Raw genomic sequence first — 15,777 nt, 5'->3', positions numbered from 1 at the left:
CTTTATTCTCACCTCATATCATACACACACATAAATCTGTCCCAGAGATACTGTAGATCTAAACACGAAAGGTAAAACAATAAGCTTTTAAAAGAAAATACATGAGAATATCTTCATGATCTTGGATAGGCAAACATTTCATAAGCAGGACACAATGAGCACTCACTGTAAAAGTAGGTTTATTATTGTCAAATTTAAAAATTTATATTTATCAAAGGGCAGCATTAAGAAGAGAAGAGACACAGAAATAGACTCACATCTGTAGAGTCAATTGATTTGGGCAAATATGCCAAGAAAATTCAATGGGGAAAGGAAAATGTTTTCAACAAATGGTACTGAAATCAATGAACCACCACAGGAAAAAAAAAAAAGAAAAACGCCTCAAGAAGTATCATAGACCAGATGATAATGGTTTAGTTCTTGACCTGAGCAGTGATTATAGGGCTGGATACCTTTTGTGAAAATATTTCAAGCCATACACTACACTCGAATGTGTACTCTACTCTTCTATAAAAATATGTGTGTATACACAGGTAGAATGATTTTATGTTTTACTTGAAGCCCTAACCTACGTGCTATTAATTATGAACTATCTCTAACCCACACTCTAGTTTCACAAGGCTAGAAGAAATCTTCTCTACCTTTAACTTCAGTAGTTTTTATTGGTGTCATAGGCATCTGGATTGCCATAGCAAAAAATACCACAGACTATGATATGTAACAACAGAAATTTATTTCTCACGGTTCTGGAAGCTGGAGGTCTAAGATCAGGGTGCTGCGTGGTTGGGTTCAAGTGAAGACTTTCTGAGCTGCAGGTTGCTGACTTCTTGCTGTATCCTCACATGGTGGGGGTGGGGGGAATGAGGGAGTTATTCAGGGGGCTCCACCCTCTCAACCTCATCATCCTCAAAGGCCCCACCTCCTGACACTATCCCTTAGGCTTTAAATGGTTTTCAACACAGGAATTGAGGAAGAAAAAAAAAAAAACTCTATAATAATTGGTGAGTCCTTTATGGGGCAAGCTACGTTCTTCCCTGTAGCAATAGTACCAGGTACAGCTTTTATTTCCTCTGCTGCTGCTAAGTCACTTCAGTCGTGTCTGACTCTGTGCAACCCCATAGACAGCAGCCCACCAGGCTCCCCAATCCCTGGGATTCTCCAGGCAAGAACAATGGAGTGGGTTGCCATTTCCTTCTCCAATACAGGAAAGTGAAAAGTGAAAGTGAAGTTGCTCCGTCATGTCCGACTCTTCGCAACCCCATGGACTGCAGCCTACCAGGCTCCTCCGCCCATGGGATCTTCCAGGCAAGAGCACTGGAATGGACTGCCATTGCCTTCTCTACTAGATTGCAAAAGAATCTATCAAAAGAGCTAACCATGTCTGGGCCATAGCAGGTACTCAGTAATTACATGTCGAGGAAGTGAATGAAACTTCCATTTGGTTTTAAAACAAGCCTAAAATCCTTTTGGATTTTTGAATGTGTTGCCTATCTCCCAACCAAAAAAATAAAAGAAGAACCAAAACTGTTGAGACCCTATACCTCTACATCATTTCTGAGCCAACTAAGAAATCAAAACGGAAATCTAAAAATAAATAGAGGCTTCCCCGGTGGCTCAGACCTAAATAGCAGTGAACACTCTCCAGATATGTGGGTTGCAACTAAAGCAGTACTTGTAGGGGCCTTTAGAACCATAAATGCATCTTTTAACAAAGAACAATGGCAGCAAATGGATGAGCATTTCACAGGAGGTCATGGAAGAGAGAGGGGTCTCAGATGTTTGTTGATCCTGTACTTTAACTGCTATTTTTAAAAATAGTAATAAATAAACTTTTTTCTAAAGAAAAAAAAAAAGCCTAAAATCTCAGGGTTTTTTTTTTAAGTCATCATTATAGCATTGAAACTTTTAGGATTAAATGAACTGCTGACAATGCATGGTATGAATTAATTTTAGGCATAAATCCTACAAAAGGTAATTTCTTATTCATAATACATATAGATCTCCCTGGTGGCTCAGATGGTAAAGCATCTGCCTACAATGCAGGAGACCTGGGTTCGATCCCTGGGTCTGGAAGATCCGCTGGAGAAGGAAATGACAACCCACTCCAGTACTCTTGCCTGGAAAATCCCATGGACACAGCCCACAGGGACTCAAAGAGTTGGACACGACTGAGCGACTTCACTTCACTCACATAATACATGTACATTTCCATAAAGCAATATGGCTGGTACAATTTTTTCATCACTTGAATATCAATAATTTTTTCATTAAAATATATATTTTTAACATGAAGCAGTCCCTATCAGGTTTCCCTGGTGGCTCAGAGGGTAAAGCATCTGCCTGCAATGCGGGAGACCTGGGTTCGATCCCTGGGTCAGGAAGATCCTCTGGAGAAGGAAATAGCAACCCACTCCAGTATTCTTGCCTGGAGAATCCCATGGATGGAGGAGCCTGGTGGGCTACAGTCCACAGGGTCGCAAAGAGTCAGACACGACTGAGTGACTTCACTTTCACTTTCAGTCTCTATCAGTGTTTGAGAGAGACAAGCACCATAGTCCAGGGGTTGATTCATTCACCAGGTACCTGGACTAGACGCTTGTAGCACATCCGCATTAAACCGTGACTGTTTGTTTACTTTCCACAAAGTCAGACATGACTGAGGAACTGAGCACAAACAAGCTCGTCCTTATACACTCGGCCCCTCAAGGACAGGGACCCCCATCTCACCCATCTTTGTATGCACCACACGTACTCCATTTCTTTACTTTGGGTTTTGAAATGGCTTCCCTTGTGCTCAGCTGGTAAAGAATCTGCCTGCAATGTGGGAGACCTGGGTCTGATCCCTGGGTCGGGAAGATCCCCTGGAGAAAGGAGAGGCTACTCACTCCAGTATTCCGGCCTGGAGAATACCATGGACTGGATAGTCCATGGGGTTGCAAAGAGTCGGACATGACTGAGCGACTTTCACTTTCACAAATTATATATAAACCTAGATTTTTTTTTTATATACACAAACTAACTGAATAATCTGGAATCAAGAGAACTTCATTTTTTCATGTTTTAAAAGATTTCTTTGTTGCGGACCATTCTTAAAGTCTTTATTGAATTTGCTATAATATTGCTTCTCCTTTATATTTTGGTATTTTGGCCATGAGGCATGTAGGATCTTAGCTCCCCAACCAGGGATCAAGTCTGAATCCACTACATTGGAAGATGAAGTCTTAACCACTGGAGCCCTAAGGAAATCCCAAGAGAGCTTCACTTTAAGCCTACCCTTGCTTTAAACTCAAGTACTGCCAGAAAAAAGAAATTTCTTTTTCTTCCTTCTTTATTTCCTCCCTTTCTATTGTCAACAGTAGCAATCGTAATAAATTGCTTTGTAAATTGTAGACAATTTCTATGTGTAACAGGGCTTCCCTGGTGGCTCAGAGGTTAAAGTATCTGCCTGCAATGCGGGAGACCTGGGATCGATTCCTGGGTTAGGAAGATCCCCTGGAGAAGGAAATGGCAACCCACTCCAGTATTCTTGCCTCGAAAATCCCATGGACAGAGGAGCCTGGTGGGCTATCCTCCACGGGGTAGCAAAGAGTTGAACAGGACTGAGCGATTTCACTTTCTATGTGTAATTGTCTTCATATCAATATACTTTCTCTACTTATCACACAGTAGATTCCACATTGGCATATGCTATCACAAAAATGACATCTCTTCAGGGGATATATGTAGCCTTCAACTCTCCTGTGTCTTGGTATTGTTGTTGCCTTTGCTGTTTAGACACAAAGCCATGTCTGACTTTTTGCAACCCCATGGACTGTAGCTAGTCAGGTTCCTCTGTCCATGGGATACTCCAGGCAGGAATACTGCAGTGGTCTGCCATTTCCTTCTCCAGAGGATCTTCCCAACCCAGGGATCAAACCCGCATCTCCTTCATTGGCAGGTGGATTCCTTATTCCTGAGCCACCGGGGAAACACGTGTCCTTGTTGTTGTTGTTCAGTTGCTCAGTTGTGTCCAACTCTTTGCCATTCCACGGACTGCAGCATATCAGGCTTCCCTGTCATTCATTATCTCCCAGAATTTGCTCAAACTCATGGTATGTTTGAATATACTCATGATCATCAAGCATTAAAAGGCCCCAGGTAAGTGTCACGCCGATCATTAACTCTGCCCCCTTTGATTATTAATCTCTCTAAATATTACTGAGCAACTAACACTAAATATTTCAGGATTGCAAATACACTTTGTTGCATATGAATTCCAGTTGACTGATAAGGATGTCTTGAGGTCCTCTATTGAGAAAGAATCAGGTTATCTTCACTCTCAGCAATAAAATTAGTAAAGAAGACTGGACAAGTGGTACAGTTCAGTTCAGTTCAGTCCCTCAGTCGTGTCAAACTCTTTGTAACCCCATGAATCACAGCACGCCAGGCCTCCCTGTTCATCACCATCTCCCAGAGTTCACTCAGACTCACCTCCATCGAGTCAGTGATGCCATCCAGCCATCTCATCCTTTGTCATCCCCTTCTCCTCCTGCCCCCAATCCCTCCCAGCATCAGAGTCTTTTCCAATGAGTCAACTCTTCGCATGAGGTGGCCAAAGTACTGGAGTTTCAGCTTTAGCATCATTCTTTCCAAAGAAATCCCAGGGTTGATCTCCTTCAGAATGGACTGGTTGGATCTCCTTGCAGTCCAAGGGACTCTCAAGAGTCTTCTCCAACACCACAGTTCAAAAGCATCAATTCTTCGGCACTCAGCCTTCTTCACAGTCCAATTCTCACATCCATACATGACCACAGGAAAAACCATAGCCTTGACTAGACAGACCTTAGTCGGCAAAGTAATGTCTCTGCTTTTGAATATACTGTCTAGGTTGGTCATAACTTTTCTTCCAAGGAGTAAGTGTCTTTTAATTTCATGGCTGCAATCAGCATCTGCAGTGATTTTGGAGCCCCCCAAAATAAAGTCTGACACTGTTTCCACTGTTTCCCCATCTATTTCCCATGAAGTGATGGGACCGGATGCCATGATCTTCGTTTTCTGAATGTTGAGCTTTAGGCCAACTTTTTTGCTCTCCTCTTTCACTTTCATCAAGAGGCTTTTTAGCTCCTCTTCACTTTCTGCGATAAGGGTGGTGTCATCTGCATATCTGAGGTTATTGATATTTCTCCTGGTAATCTTGATTCCAGCTTGTGTTTCTTCCAGTCCAACATTTCTCATGATGTACTCTGCATAGAAGTTAAATAAGCAGGGTGACAATATACAGCCTTGACATACTCCTTTTCCTATTTAGAACCAGTGTGTTGTTCCATGTCCAGTTCTAACTGTTGCTTCCTGACCTGCATACAGATTTCTCAAGAGGCAGGTCAGGTGGTCTGGTATTCCCATCTCTTGAAGAATTTTCCACAGTTTCTTGTGATCCACACAGTCAAAGGCTTTGGCATAGTCAATAAAGCAGAAATAGATGTTTTTCTGGAACTCTCTTGCTTTTTCGATGATCCAGCGGATGTTGGCAATTTGATCTCTGGTTCCTCTGCCTTTTCTAAAACCAGCTTGAACATCAGGGAGTTCACAGTTCACATATTGCTGAAGCCTGGCTTGGAGAATTTTGAGCATTACTTTACTAGCATGTGAGATGAGTGCAATTGTGCAGTAGTTTGAGCATTCTGTGGCATTGCCTTTCTTTGGGATTGGAATGAAACCTGACCTTTTCCAGTCCTGTGGCCACTGTTGAGTTTTCGAAATTTGCTGGCATATTGAGTGCAGCACTTTCACAGCATCATCTTTCAGGATTTGAAACAGCTCGACTGGAATTCCATCACCTCCACTAGCTTTGTTCGTAGTGATGCTTTCTAAGGCCCACTTGACTTCACATTCCAAGATGTCTGGCTCTAGGTGAGTGATCACATCATCATGATTATCTGGGTCGTGAAGATCTTTTTTGTACAGTTCTTCTGTGTATTCTTGCCACCTCTTCTTAATATCTTCTGCTTCTGTTAGGTCCATAGAATTTCTGTCCTTTATCGAGCCCATCCTTGCATGAAATGTTCCCTTGGTATCTCTAATTTTCTTGAAGAGATCTCTAGTCTTTCCCATTCTGTTGTTTTTCTCTATTTCTTTGCATTGATCACTGAAGAAGGCTTTCTTATCTCTTCTTGCTATTCTTTGGAACTCTGCATTCAGACGCTTATATGTTTTTGCAATTCCTTTTCTATGGCCTTTCATTATTTAATCCCAAAGTGAAAAGTGAAATAGGCACTCATTTACTATTAGTTCCTCATTCAAGATATACTTTGAAAACTATGATAGGTTCCTAATAGCCAATATAGAGATTTTTCTTTTTAAGTTAATTTTTATTGGAGTATAGTTGAGTTACAATGCTGTGTTAGTTTCTACTGTACAGCAAGATGAATCAGCCATACATATAGCTATGTATGTGTACATGGCAAGTTGCTTCAGTTACATCCAACTCTTGGCGACCCTATGGACTGTAGTCCACCAGGCTTCTCTGTCCGTGGGATTCTCCAGGCAAGAAGACTGAAGTGGGTTGCCTTGCCCTCCTCCAGGGGATCTTCCCTACCCAGGGATTGAGGTGGTCGTCTCTTAGCTCTCCTGTACTGGCAGGTGGGTTCTCTACCAGTAGCACCACCAAAAATCCACTCCCTTCTGGACTTCCCTTGCATTCAGGTCACCACGGTGCATTAAGTAGACTTCCTTGTGCTATACAGTGCATTCTCATTAGCCATCTATTTTATACATAGTATCAACTGCTGCTGCTGCTAAGTCGCTTCAGTCGTGTCCGACTCTGTGCGACCCCATAGACAGCAGCCCACCAGGCTTCCCCATCCCTGGGATTCTCCAGGGAAGAACACTGGAGTGGGTTGCCATTTCCTTCTCCAATGCATGAAAGTGAAAAGTCAAAGGGAAGTCGCTCAGTCGTGTCCACCTCTTAGCGACCCCATGGACTGCAGCCTACTAGGCTCCTCTGTCCATGGGATTTTCCAGGCATGAGTACTGGAGTGGGGTGCCATTGCCTTCTCCAACAGTATTGACAGAGTTAGCTAAATGCTTTAGACCATTTCCTCATAGGGCCTTATGGACAAGATATTCTTGTTACGGTTTGTCCCATTATTTTAACAATGTTGATTAACGATGTTTCATAACACTTCGCTTAAAAAACAGTACTGTCTTTTAAACATTATGATAGCTCATCCACCTTGTGTAACTTTCCTGCGCATTGCAGAGACATGTTCCTATACCCATTTGACAAGTGAGAAACTGAGTCGCAACAAAGCATAAGGTAGCAATCCAGAGAGCTGAATCTGTGTTTCTCTAACCATAGAAATTAGGGAAGAAAATGATGTCCTGACAATCATTCTAGTATCTTCTAAAATGATGTTCTGTTTTTGTGACTTCCCAAGAGAAGTCCCTTTCACGAACTTTTTTGCTTACTCACTGCATGCTTATACCTTGCTTAGTATAAAAAGTCTAACATGCAAACACAGGCAGGGAGTAAATTCAAATAAAGTTGGGACTAGACTTGTAATTGTCTTCCAGAAATGCAAAACTTAAGTAGTTGTATTTTCTTCTTTCTTTCTCTTCAAGCTGAGTTTATTTTTGATACAGGTGTCCAACCGGCATACACAACCTGTTGTTCACTCTTCATTGTATATCAGTAAGAGACTGTACATTACAAGTAAAGAGAGAAAGAAAACTTATACAGAAATCACACAAGAACATAGCTTGGTGTTGCTTTTCTCTCTTTTTCCTCTTTTTTTTTTTTTTTTTTGTGGCATGGCAGCCACAGGCACTAGGAATGGCTTGAAAGAAAAGTTTGTGGTTCCCTGTGGCCCGCAGTCAGAAGGTATGTTGTGTAGATGGATGAAACCCTAAGATTTGGGTCATTTATTTTGAAAACCTGGTACATTTTGCCAGCTGAGCATTGGTTACTGCTCCCTAAAACCAAATACATTTTCATTTTCTAATGCTACTTTCCATGCAACTTTCCATGAAAAGAAATAACAAGAAACTCTATTTCCTGGAGCCACATCAGGCTCTCAGGAGTGACTGCCTAGCTAGGTAAAGGCTACTCCTACATCCTTAAGATCAAGTGACACCTCTAATCTAAATCAAGACCAGTTTTGACTTGTGAATTGCAGGGTTCTAAATATTATGCAATTCATGGGGTCGCAAAGAGTCAGACACAACTGAGCGACTAAACTGAACTGAACTGAAATATTATTTTAGGTCCTGTCTTCCGATTCACTCCTTTGGATTAAATGTCTTTTCCCCAACGTTGAGATTTTAAAAATATCACCCAATTATTTCCTAGTAAAGCACTTTCTCCTGTTTCTTAAAGAATTTGTTAACTCTTGAAATTGTCACTCCACCAAACATTTCTGAGTATAATTAATTCATTTTCTTGGTTTCATAGGTGTGATATTACATGTACAAATTATAATCTATAGATCTACTTCCTGGCAGGGAGCACCACGTGTTCAGCAGAGCGATCTATTACACCACACACATCATTCGTTAGCACTAATGGACACTGTGTGCATAGACCCCGCTCATTAACTGGAAGAGTAAACCCCCTTGTGCATAAATAAATCACACTCCCAGGTACAGAAAGGCATTATTTCTATCTTTACATTTGCCTTTCAATGCTTGTCTAATAAATGCAATTGGACTGTTCTTTTATTGTAGCAAAGACTTGGCCTTGCTGGGAACAAATTCCACGTGCTGAAGTCTGTCCATTTCCATCCTAACAGCATTAGAAGCATCACTATCCTTTACTCGGTCACTAATATTTCATGTCAAAAGACGCACGATCAAAGTGGAAGACTGTGTTACAGGCTGATACTATAATAAGGTAGAAGAGCTTCCCTGGTGGCTCAGTGGTAAAGAATCCACCTGCCAATGAAGGAGATGTGGGTTCAATATCCATGTCGGAAAGACCCTCTGGAGAAGGAAATGGTAACCCACTTCAGCAGTCTCAGCTGGGAAATCTCATGGACAGAGGAGCCTGGTGGGCTACAGTCCATGGGGTCGCAAAAGAGTGAGACACAATTTAGCAACTAAACAATGGCGATGATAAGGCACATAGGTCTGACAAGCAGGGAAAACTTCTGGCTGAGTTTCATGCAGAGAGGCCTCTTGAATTCTGGATGTCACCCCTACCTGTTTCTGTCTGTCTGTCTGAAATCGGCATACACGATCATATCATCAGTATCTGTGTTCTGACTTCCTCAGCTGTAAAATGAGATAATAATATTAGGACTGAGCTTGTCAAGCTGTTGGGAGAGTTAAATGAAATAACAGACATGAAGCATTTGTCACAAGACCTGACACAATAGAACATAAACTAGAAAAAAAAAAAAAAAAGCTCAGATGATCTACCAATTAATTGGAGCCACTTAAATCTTGATAACAAGGTCCTACTGTGTGGCAGTCACTTTAAGGGATGTTTGTCTTACCTTATCCCGAGAATTCCTCACTATTTGGACAGACAGTTATTATGTCCATTGCACACATAAACAATACTGCAGTTTATAGGAACCTGGATCAGAGAGGTTCAGCCATTCTCTCCAGGTTGCACAGATTCCGGCACAAGGACTCTGGGGTTCAGGTTAATGCTCACTCTCTGATTAAAACAAAAAACTGAAGGACAAATGCAGGAGAAACTTTTTGTTCTAAAATGATATATGTGAGTGTGCATGCTAAGTCACTTCAGTCATGTCCGACTCTTTGCAACCCTATGGATTGTAGCCCACCAGGCGCATCTGTCTACAGCATTCTCCAGATAAGACTATTGGTGTGGGTAGCCACATCCTCCTCCGGGGCTGCCAACAATTAGAGGTCTAATTGTTGCTTCTCAGAGAATCTTTATAGAAAATAGTTTACTAAAACAGAAAAATGTTTCTAACAATATCATCAAGTATGGAGAGATTCAATTATAGAAACTAGGCATCTTTCAGTTCAGTCACTCAGTCGTGTCCGACTCTTTGCAACCCCATGAATCACAGCATACCAGGCCTCCCTGTCCATCACCAACTCCCGGAGTTCACTCAGATTCACGTCCATCGAGTCAGTGATGCTATCCAGCCATCTCATCCTCTGTCGTCCCCTTCTCCTCCTGCCCCCAATCCCTCCCAGCATCAGAATCTTTTCCAATGAGTCAACTCTTCGCATGAAGTGGTCAAAGTACTGGAGTTTCAGCTTTAGCATCATTCCTGCCAAAGAAATCCCAGGGCTGATCTCCTTCAGAATGGACTGGTTGCATCTTTAGCATCAAATAAATGAGTTTCAGAGTAACTTTGTTACCTTGCAAGCCATCTCAGCTCAAACTCCTCCTGATTCACACATGGTGGGGGAATGGGGCAAGGCTGGGTATGGGAGGGAGCAGGGGAAGATATCTAGTCAAATTTTTCTATTTGTCAAAATTCCCTGGTAAAACTGCCAGAATTCCTGGCTTAGTTTAGAAAAAGAGAGAGCGAGAGAAAGAAAAGGGTTGGTTTGGAATACAAACTACAAAAGAACAAGGATGCTTTTATCCACATTTATACAGAGATTTTTTTTTAATGTTTACTCGTAATGATTAGTGTTTGAAAAGATTTATCTAGTACAAAAATAGTTTTAAAGTTGTAAAAAATGTTTTAAATAAATAAGAGGCTCTGAGAACCATCTAGCATTTACAACATTGTTAAGTACTGATTGAAGTGTCATCTTAGCAAAGCTTCTAAAATTTCTTGCATAAACTAGTGCCCTTATATGTCTACATAAACAGTTTCTCCATTGCAAATAGTCTGTAGTTTCGGCTCTCAACAAAGACAGATACCTCGAGCAAGGATTTAGTATTAGCATTTCTTCACAAAATGGTGAAATTTTATTATGACCTTTTCTTCTAATATAGCTTGGTATAATCTACATTATATTTAGATCCAAAAAACTAGTGTAAAAATCTCCATGTTAAAAAAAAAAGTGGCATTTTGTTGTAAATCAAAGAGATTTTTCTATATAGGTATGGCTACCCTTCCTGCATGTATAAATTAATAGAAGATCTTTTAAAACTCAGTTTAAAAAAATATATATATACATATATATCTAAAACATATATAAAATACCGAGAGGACATTAGTAACATTCTACGTTTTTTTCTCAAATTCAATCCAGTCCTATTCTTTGAGTTGTATGTTTTGTATCTGTCACTACTCAGAATACTAAAGATTCTAAAATGCTGGATTCTGAAACATAACCATTAGAATAGTTGTTACATATTTAATTTCATGCTCCACTCAGCATAAAGCAGTTGTGAGACTACAGACCAAGGCAAATTAAGTGGTTCCTTAGATAATTTCCTGCTTAATTGAAAGCAGGTAGCTTTTTAAAAGTAATAATTGGCTTTGTTTCAAATGATTGTAAGGTTATTTCTTTTTTTTTTTTTTAATACATGGTCATAGGGTAACATTCTACTTAGTCCAAACACAAAGGGCTGGAAGTCTCCCACTGAGTCTAAGGGACAAGAATGTGACCCAGTGCTGGCAACAAATGAATGGAACACTCCATAGAGGTGTGTAGATATGGGGGCATGGGGCAAAGGGGAGGGAAAAAAGAAAACACACATACATATATATGAACGTATACATATGTCCTTTTTTCATTAACATGTACAATAAATTAGATATCCTTTCTATCACTCTGCTTTACTCTTAGCATTGGTTTAATGTTAGCAAGTTGTCAGTTATGGAATTGGCAGCCCCAGTTCATATCTAACAGACAGGGATTCCTTATTATAGTATAAAACTAACCATCAGCTATAAAAGACTTCCCTGGTGGTCCAGTGGCTAAAGCTCTGTGTTCCAATGCAGAGGGCACGGCTTCCATCCCTGGTCAGGAAACTAAGATCCCACATGCCATGTGGTATGGCTAATAATAAACAAAAAACTAACTTTAGCTGTGATATACTCTGTCTTACTTTAGGAGATGCAGTACAAGGAGTGACTGAATGTAAGCATACCAACAAGGAAGACAAAGGAATAAGGTTTGGCACAAATACCTCTGTAATTAGTAGACTACAGAGTTCTGTTTTGCCAGGAGTTGGTATTCAGATCTTTTCAAATAAATCAGACCTGCTAAAAACCTTTTAAATTACAGAAAAGATAGAATGCTTTCTTGTTGCCTGGATTTAAGAGAAAAACAGAGACAGAAAGAGGCAGAGAGAGAGGAACAGATGTTCTTCAGAACCAAAAACTTTACAACATAACAAGGGAAATGTTGCTGCTTAGTCACTCAGTCATGTCTGACTCTTTGTGACCCCATGGACTGTAGCCCGCCAAACTCTGTCCATGGAATTTCCCAGGCAAGAACCCTGGAGTGGGTTGACATTTCCTTCTGCAGGGGATCTTCTCAGTCCAGGGATTGAACCCACATCTTCTAAACTGACAGTCCAATTCTTTGCCACTGAGCCTACCAGGGAAGCCCACAAGGGAAATACATATATTGAATTTTTACATTCAATTGCCAAGATGATTCATGCAACTGATAACAGTGAACATCAGTACCCTACAGCTATGGGCAATGCTAGAGATGCATTTTTGGCATTTACTAAAATTCTAACTTGTCTGAGTCTTTTTTTATTGAAGAAGAGTGATTTACAATATTGTGTCAGTTTCAGGTGTACAGCATGATACTGACTGGTTTTTGTTTTGCATCTGGATCTAAACTTTACACCTTATATAATAATGAACTTAAAATGAATTATACACTTAAATGTAAAATGTGAAATTATAAAACTTTTAAAGGAAAACATAAAAGAAAATCGTCAAGATCCAGGATGTAGTGGAAATTTCTTAGACACAACACCAAAAGCATGATACCTTTTTAAAATATCAAAATATTGGTCTTCCTCAAAATTAAAAACTTTGTTCTCCAACAGAACCTTTTAAGAGTATAAAAAGACTGGGACAAAGTACTTGCAAATCCCATGTCTGATAAAGGATCTGTATCTCGAATTTATGAACAACTCTCAAAACTCAAAAGAAACAAAACAATCTAATACAAAAATGGGCAAAAAAAATAGGAAGAGAAATTTCACTGAAGAGGATATGTGGATGGCAAATAAAGACACTAAAAGATGTTCAACATTACTAGTCATTAGGAAACTGCAAATTAATAATATCATAGTGAGATATCACTAGACACATATTGGAACAGTTAAAATAAAAAATGCTTTCTCGTGTATGAGTGTTGGAAAAGTAAAATAGTACAGCATTTCTGGAAAATAGTTGGGCAGTTTCTTAAAAAACTAAACATATACTTACCATATGAGCCAGCAATCACACTCCTGGGCATTTATCCCAGAGAAATGACAATTTACGTCCACAGAAGAACCTTTAAGTGAATGTTCATAGCAACTTTATTTGGAACAGCCGCCAAGAAAGGAAACAATCACAGTGTCCTACAATAGGTGAATAATTAAACGATGGTACAGCCATATGATGAAATACCTCTCAGTAACAGAAAGGAATAAACTACTGTTACCTGCAACACCTTGTATAGATCTGAAGAGCATTGTGCTGAGTGAAAAAAGCCAATCTCCGAAGGTCACAAGCTTGTAAGAATCAATTTATATAATCTTTCTCAAAGGGCAAAACAATAGAGATGAAGAATAGGCAAATAGCTGACAACCATAGGGAATGGTGGGGGCTGGGTTACTACAAAGGAGGACACCAGGAAGATCCTAGTTGTGTTAGAATAGTTCCAGGCCTTGACTGTGCTAGTGGCTACAACAATCTGCAAAGATGAGATGACACAGAATTACAGGGACACTTTATACCAATGTCAGTTTCCTGATTTTACAGCTGTTTAATAGTTATGTAAATGTAAACCAAGATGGAAACAAAGTAAAGGATATATTGAGCCTTGCTCCACTGTATTTGTAACTTTCTGTGAATTGATAAGGGGAAATTAATTTTAAAAAGCTGTCCCAGGCCATACCCCAGACCAAGTAAACAAAAATTTCTAGGGAAGGAACCTAGCCAAGCATATTTTTTTAAAAGTTCCTAGGGTAACACTCAAGTGTGGCTAGGGTTGGAACCACTGGCAGCTAATGCTGTTACTGAAATTACAGGTGAGTGAAATACCTGTGATTAAGTCTAGTTGAAGACAGAAAGGAAGGGGACAAAATAAATATGCAGATCTGTTTTAAATAGTGTCCCCCCATGTTGAAACCTGGCACTTAAATGAATCCAAATAATGTGGCTGGGATAATCAGTCATCCGTTAAGTTAGAGACCATTTTATACAAAAAATGTCAACCCCAATAGATTGTTCTTTGGATTCTAAAGCACTTGGTATGGATGTTATAATTTTAAAATGCTTAGGAGTAATTACAATCACACTTAAATATGCAGCAATTTTAGAAAATTAATGTTTCACTGAGTCCTCATGTTTGATGGGTAACAAAATGAGTTCGTGGGTTTAAAGAAAAAAAAATTAACAAACTGATGACTGTCACCAGCAGTTTCCTGGGAAACGTGAAAAGTAAATACTGCAATCTTGATCGTGAATTCTAATATATTAGTTATATTAATGATCATCAACTACTACGTCGTAGACTCTTTACAAATAACTGTGCCCAATGTGCTTAGTAATCACTCCTTAGCACCATCATCCAAAGATACTCACTGTGCATCATCTATTCAACTGAGTCGGGAGATGTAAAGTTTAGGAGAGTCCTTCTCTGCCTTCGAAGTGTTTAAAATCCATTTGGAGACTGAACTAAACATATAAACAACAAATAAAGCAAAGAAGTATATGCTGAAACCTAGAATGTAGAAAGGGGCCGAAGGGCTTGCTTTTACTGGAGGTATTTTTGCAAGAGCTGGAAAGGGAATTTGCCTCCTCCCGGCTCAAGAATCCCACAGACCAGCAGCTTCGGCAATGCAAATTTATGCTATCCGTGGGAGGGTTTCGCTTAGTTCTGCTATGGACTTACTTCCAAAAATGCAGATGTTCTGAAGCAAGAGTTTTGTCAAAAAAATAAAAGTGAAATAAAGCATAAAGCATTACCTCCCACCCAACCCTGGTCAATAGCTAAGTCTTCTTCACTCCCTTCACCTCCCCAACTCGCCTACCTTCAGGGCTTAGAGTTTTGGATGGGGGTGGGCTGGGGTGAGGGTGGAAATGGGTTGCATACTGAACTATTTGCCTTACTCGGAAAACCAGCAACCTCTTCCATCTCTCCTTCTTTCTCTCTCCCTCCCTCCCTCTCCTTGCAAATACTCTCCATTCTTATTTACACCACTACAACTTCCCAGATATGTTTTCTCTCCTGGGATGATTCATCGTTTTGGAAGCGTCCAGTCCCTAACTTCAAGTTCCTAAAAGTCTTGAAGTCTGCTTTAAAAGCAAAATAAGAACCGCCGCGTTTTAAGAGGGGATAGCGCGAAACTCTTTCTTTAAAAAAAGTTGTTTTGCGATCGTGGGAGGCAATCAACACCTACTCCGACATTCTTCTCTAGGACAGCCGAGGTTTATCATTTTCGCTATTATGGCAATAAATTTTCCTCCTTTTGCCTTACGCCTTTTGGCAGGAGCCTAGACTCTGCAGGTGTGAGCGCTTCCAAGGGCTGAACCCAACCGCCAGTAGGTCTGCCGAGCCTAGCATGGGATGCTGCCCAGCAAAACACAGCCCAGGGAGACCGCGACGGAGGAAGGGAGGCCGCAAGCACGCTTCAGGAGAGACTGGGATTAGAGCCCTAGAAAACTAGAGGGAGAGCATTTC

The sequence above is a fragment of the Capricornis sumatraensis genome, chromosome 22, assembly GCF_032405125.1.
Source record: "Capricornis sumatraensis isolate serow.1 chromosome 22, serow.2, whole genome shotgun sequence".
Lineage (NCBI taxonomy): Eukaryota > Metazoa > Chordata > Mammalia > Artiodactyla > Bovidae > Capricornis > Capricornis sumatraensis.
This window is presented reverse-complemented; position numbering follows the sequence as displayed.